The sequence below is a fragment of the Micropterus dolomieu genome, linkage group LG02, assembly GCF_021292245.1.
Source record: "Micropterus dolomieu isolate WLL.071019.BEF.003 ecotype Adirondacks linkage group LG02, ASM2129224v1, whole genome shotgun sequence".
NCBI classification, from domain to species: domain Eukaryota; kingdom Metazoa; phylum Chordata; class Actinopteri; order Centrarchiformes; family Centrarchidae; genus Micropterus; species Micropterus dolomieu.
In genome coordinates, this window is record NC_060151.1 from 4,317,020 (window position 1) to 4,322,511 (window position 5,492).

Genomic DNA, 5,492 nt, shown 5'->3' on the forward strand with positions numbered 1-5,492 from the left:
TAAAGAGCTTTCCTATGGCTACTCACCGCTCTACCGTTGAGGTCCGCCGCTCGGAAGGAGTCTGCCTCTGCCCGTCCTGCCACGCCGGCTACATCATGGGGTTTGATCTCCACGCTCGCTGCGAGACCTGCCTCGGTCCCCAGCACGCTGGCCTGGCTCTGACTCCCCGGGCCTCGTGCCCCTACTGCGCACAGCTGCCCGTGGAGGAGAAGCGACGGCGGGTCGACGCCTTCGCAGCCATGCAGGAGGAGGAGGACGACGATGCTAGCTGGGCTAAGCCAGTTAGCTTCACGGCGGACCTCGCCGGCGGGACTGCTGGCGATGCAGGGCTTGAGTCCTCTGACTCTGCTCCCTCCATTGCTGGCTCCCTGCCACACTCTCCCCTCTTCCCCCTGGAAGACCTGGAGTTTGAGCTGGATAAGAAGGCGGCGTCGCTAGCTCCTGCTCCACTTCCGCCTTCCAGCTTGCCGTCCTGCGGGGCTCTCTTCCGGGATCTCCCCGACATAATAAAGACGGCTGCTGAGCGCAAGGGCGTGCCGATGCCTGCTGAGCCTCCTGCACCTGCTCCTAGCGCCATGCTCGGCGACATCTACCAGCCAGAGCAAGCGTCCAGACAAGTTCCTGTGTGGCCCCCTTTTCCCACCGCTTCAGCCTTTTCTCTCCGAAGCGGGGGCCGAGCCTGGGAAGCTGAAGGCGCCGGTGGCGAGGTACGTCAACTTCACTAAGGTTGAGGGCCTCACTGACCGTGGTTTTCCCTCCATTCCACCTCTGGAGCCCAGCCTGGCAGCCATCCTGCTGCCTAAAGCCACTTTTTTCGGCAGGAGGAAGCCGACTCCGCCCTCCGCCCGCGACCAGGTGACGGCTCGAGTCACCGACCGCTCCCACCAGTGTGCCGCCCAGGTAGCAGTTGCCATCAATAATATATCGCTGCTGGCCTCGTCCATGTGTTCTGTCGCTGCCCAGCCCGACGCCCAAAGTGACGTCACATGGATGTGCCATTCTCACGTGGTGGGAGGGAAATGGCCACAGCCTCCATCTCTCCACATAAACTGCCTGGGGCTGTTCACAGTGCTGAAAGTGCTGAAACACTTTGCTCCACTCCTGAGAGACAAAGATGTGCTGGTGAGAACAGACAACATGACAGCCGCGGTTTACATAAACCGTCAGGGCGGCGTCCGCTCGGCTCGGCTACTAGAGATAGCCAGGAGCCTGCTGCTGTGGGCCCACGTGAACCTGCGCTCTATCAGAGCACTCCACATTCCCGGTGTTCAGAACCGAGCCGCGGACCTCATGTCACGCGGCGGTCCCTCTCAGAACGAGTGGAGACTGAATTCCACTCTTACTCAGGACCTGTGGGACAGATTCGGGGAGTCAGAGATAGATCTGTTCGCCTCATGAGAAAACGCACAGTGCGCACTGTGGTTCTCACTGAACGCATGGGACGAGCCGCCACTGGGCGTGGACGCCTTCTCACACAGCCCGTGGCCCAGAATGCTCCTTTATGCTTTCCCCCCGGTTCCTCTGATTCCCCGCCTCCTGGCGCGCATTCAGGAGGAGCTCCTAACAGTGATTCTGGTGGCACCAGAACACACAGCTGGACGGCGCCATCCTACACTTCCCAGTGATAGGTCAGCGTTTGTGGGCTTGGCCTCTGAACGGGAGCGCCTTGAAAGACTAGGATTGTCCCCTAATGTGGTGCGCACCATCCAAGGCGCTAGGGCTCCCTCCACTACTGCTTCTTATAGAGCAAAGTGGTCCGCTTTTCAGCGCTGGTGTGTGGAAAGAGACACGGACCCCGTCTCGTGTCCCTTATCTCATGTTCTGTCCTTCCTCCAGCTGCTGGAAGACAGAAATCTGGCTTTATCCACTGTCAAATCATACGTGGCGGCCATCTCTTCCTGCCACAAGGGCTTTGGAGAGAGATTGGTGTTTGCGCATCTGCTGGTTAAGCGTTTTTTAAGAGGAGTGAGAAGACAGCGGCCTGTCACGCGCCCCTTGGCGCCACAGTGGGATTTACCACTTGTGCTGCGCGCTCTGAGCAATCCCCCCTTTGAGCCACTGCCGCAAACTTCTCTCAGACTGCTGTCCTTGAAGACAGCCCTCCTTTTGGCACTGACCTCTGCTAAAAGAGTGAGCGATATGTGCGCTCTCTCAGTCGGCGGGACGGTGACGGGAGCTCCGCCACCTTGAGGCCGAACCCAGCGTTCATGACCATGGTTATAACTAGCTCCTTCAGGTCACGGATTATTTCCCTGGAAGGTTTTTTCCCTCCTCCTCATCGAAACGAGGCGGAGGAAGCATCTCATCGTCTGTGCCCGGTGCGCACGTTGTCTCATTACGTAGAGCGCACGGCTACCCTCAGGAAAACTCAACAGCTGTTTGTTCACTACAGAGAGCATTCACGAGGCAAGTATCTGTCAAAACAACGGTTGGCTCATTGGCTGTGTGAGGCCATCACACAGGCGTACGTTGCGGCTGGGGAGGACCCCCCACCCGGCATCCGTGCACACTCGAAGAGCCGTGTCCTCCTCCGCAGCGCTGTTCAGCGGGATGGCTGTGGAGGATATTTGCACAGCGGAATCATGGGCTTCACCCTGCCCCTTTATCCGCTTCTATTTATGTGATGCATCGGGGTTTTCCCTAACGCACTCGGTACTGAATGTTCTGGAGACCAGGCGCGACGCTGCTGGCTCGGGGAACATTACGCACACGTAGCCTTCCCTGTAAAGGAGCCGGTAAGGCTCCTCCTGCCACGGGCTGTTGGGGCTCTTTTCTGTCTTAGTTGCGCTCCAGTTGGACTGCCACAATGCGTAACAACCGTCCTTACTGTTCCCTCAACATAAGCCGCAGTGTGCGTCTGTGTGTGCTTATACTCTTCCACACACACCCCCCGTTGCCGGGATGCGTGTGTTTTGTTCCATCCTCACGCCTGCTCTGCTCGTTGTTGGGACTGGTTACAATGCGTGACTCTCGTTCCAATTTCCTCACAGCAGCAGGTGGGAGGCAGGGAGTGATGTGTTCAGCCATCCTGTTATCTGGTCTAATGCGGATGGCTATGTACCTCAGTTTCCGTAGTGTAATGGGTCATACGCTTGCCTTCTATACCGAAGGTACCTGGTCTGAGACCAGACGGAAACATTGACCTACATTTTGGTCTCTATCATGCATTGTGCGATTAGGGTACTGTGAGCTGGTGTGTTAATGCTTATGACCGCTGGTGGTCCAGTGGGCATTGACTACATCTGGCTTCGCCCTTATCCCAATAGCGACAGCTCTTAGAGGGCGAAGCCTATACGAAATAGAACGTTGGTTACGTATTGTAACCCCAGATTCTATGAGTATAGGCGTAGGAGTTGGCCTTCAGCTGACGCAGGGCTGCGTGTACGCCCCTACTGACAGCGCTGAGCCGCCGCCCTTCTTCCAGGGGCTGGCTCGGTGGTGCAGCGCCGACTGCTTGTGGATCGGGGACTTTAACACCGCCCTAACAGGTGAGCGCTGTACCGGCTCATGCGTGAGGCTGACCTGGTGGATGTGTGGAGGTTGGAGAACCAGACTGCCCACGTCTACTCATGGTGTCGAGTGGCTCAGTCTGTGCTCCAGGCGTCCAGGATTGACCTGCCTGGCTCGGAGCCACGCCCGCAGCATCACCGACCAGTTGGCCAGGTTCACCAGGGAGAGATCCAGGGGGGCCGCCGTGCGGAGCAGGGAGGTGGTGCGAGTGGCGAGGGATCACTTCGCCCGCGCCTTTGCCCTGGACACTGATGTGGCTGCGTGCCCTGATGCTTTGCTTTCTCTCATAGATGTCCGGTTGGGTGCGGAGGATCGGGAGGCCTGCGACGCACCCTTCACGCTCCAGGAGGTGGAGGCTGCCATCGCGGGCTTGGGCCTGAATAAAAGCCCGGGGTTGGATGGTTTGACCGGGGAGCTTTACCGGGCCCATAGAGTGTGACTGGCCCCGGTGCTCTTGGAGGTCTTTCGGGAGGCTCAGCGGGGTGAGTTGCCGGGTGCCATGGCTGAGGGTGCCATCTCTCTCATTTACAAGGGGGGCGGTGACAGGCGGGACTTGGCCAACTACAGGCCCCTGACGGTGCTCGGTGCGGATTACATTGGTGTTCGCCACGGTGGTGGCCAATAGGTTGCCATTATTGATCACGCCCAATCGTACGCCATCGTGGGTCAGGAGATTGTAGACAACATTCTCTCGACCCGCTGTGCGGTTCGGGCGATGACCAATGATGGTGGTGGTGGGGTGATGTTGTCTCGGTAGACCTCCAGAAAGCTTTTGATAGAGTAAACCATGCCATCCTGTTTGGCCTCCAAAGGCTTTTGTGCTGGACAAGTCGGTCAGACAGGGGCGCCCTCTGTCTACCCTCCTCTTCAGCATTGCGATCGAGCCCCTGGCCCTCCTCCTCCGTGATGGGGGCGTCGCCGGCATCCCCACTCCCCTGGGGCGAGAGATTAAGCTCTCGACGTCATCATCACGGTCAGGACGGAGGCCGATTTGGAGAGGGCACTGGAACATCTCAGGGTGTACGAGCGGGTCTCCGGCGCTCGCGTCAACTTGGCCAAGTCCAAGCTGACGTACTTCTGTCACAAACCCCCGGTCGTGACCCTGACCTTTCTGTTGGGATGTGTGTGTGTGATTGTAGTTTTTGAGTTCTTTTCCCCTTGGGGCGTTTATGGTGTGCTTGGTGTGTTTTGGGTTTTGTCTGTCTCTCTGTGTTCTGCTTCCTGCCTCATGCTCCGGGGCTGCTGGTGGGCGTGGTTTCCTGAGCTCCAGTTTACGCACCTGAGACTCATCCAGTTAATCAGCAGTGCCTCAGCCTACAATCAACTCAACTTAAAAGACCAGCCCAACCTTCCAGTCCCCGCCGGATCGTTGTACCTCACAGTACGAAACCGCCAGCCTGTTGCCCATCCTGAACTATCAGCATTTTGTCTGAACCCTTGCATTAGTATTAACGTGTTTTTCTGTCTCGACCACAGCATACCTGCCCATGCCTGACTTGGATTCCCTCCTGTGCCACGGAAACCCCTGAGCTCTGTGACCAGGACCACATGCCCCTTGGAACAACCACCCATCCCCAAGCCACACCTGTCTCTCCCTTGTGTTCAATAAATCTTCGCACTGCTCATACTCTGGTCTGCGTCTGAGTTTCTGGCCCCGGTCCTGACAACTTCGGAGTGGTCGCTGCGAAGGCGGCCGTTCCAGCTGGGGGATGGCATGGTGCTTGGCGTTTACCTCGGCGCTGACATGCGGGCTGCCCGAGACAAGAGCTGGGCGGAGGTCATGGGCAGGGTCGGGACCAGGCTCGCCTTTTGGCGCCAGAGAGGCCCGACCCTGTGAGCCAGGGTCAAAGTTGCGAACAAGCTGGTGCTCACGCTTGTGATGCACACTTGGCGGGGGAAGCCGAGTCAGGTGGCTCATGCCGTACTGATCAACCCGGTAAGCCGGGGGGGCTGAACCTCCGGGACTTGGGCACGGTGTGGCG